The 700-nt window shown below is 45.7% G+C and overlaps 1 non-coding gene across 1 annotated transcript; it reads left to right on the forward strand.

Moving 5' to 3' along the window:
* The first annotated feature begins 627 nt into the window (after positions 1–627).
* TRNAK-CUU (transfer RNA lysine (anticodon CUU)) lies at positions 628–700 on the forward strand. Its single transcript has one exon. It is a non-coding gene; the product is annotated as a tRNA-Lys (tRNA).

Below are 700 nucleotides of genomic sequence, written 5' to 3' on the forward strand. Positions count from 1 at the left end.
TAACTTTTCCAAAAGTTAGTTCAGTCCTGTGGTCCGCAGCGGTAACTTTTCCAAAAATAAGAACATAATTCATCCACCAGTCGTCGTGTATCTGGGACCAAAAACTTCCATTCCTTGCTAGTTAGTTGAATTCATTTATTATGCACCCCATACCCATCTTGTGGGCGGTAGTGGAATGGGTTACACAGCTATTGCCCGAAACGCTATGCGTACTAGTGGCTTTAGATATTGTATGTACTATCTCTAAATCTAACTTTATGTATATAACTTAATGTATGTACCTTTACCTGAATAAAAAATCTTATCTAATCTAATCTAATCTAATCTAATCTGATCTAATCTATGTCGTCAACCCTACTAAATTATTGCCGGAACAACCGTGGACATCTTCAAGAGAAAACTAGACTGTTTTCCTCCAAGGAGTGCCGGACCAACTGGGCTGTGGTGGGTATGTGGGCCTGCGGGCCGCTCCAAGCAACAGCCTGGTGGACCAAACTCTCACAAGTCAAGCCTGGCCTCGGGCCGGGCTTGGAGAGTAGAATTCCCAGAACCCCCATCAACCAGGTATCAACTACCACCCTTATTGTATACACTTGACAAGGACAGTGACACACCTGCTAGACAGAAGCCCGGCTAGCTCAGTCGGTAGAGCACGAGACTCTTAATCTCGGGGTCGTGGGTTCGAGCCCCACGTTGGGCG

This window comes from Procambarus clarkii, chromosome 18 (genome assembly GCF_040958095.1).
Source record: "Procambarus clarkii isolate CNS0578487 chromosome 18, FALCON_Pclarkii_2.0, whole genome shotgun sequence".
Taxonomy (NCBI): domain Eukaryota; kingdom Metazoa; phylum Arthropoda; class Malacostraca; order Decapoda; family Cambaridae; genus Procambarus; species Procambarus clarkii.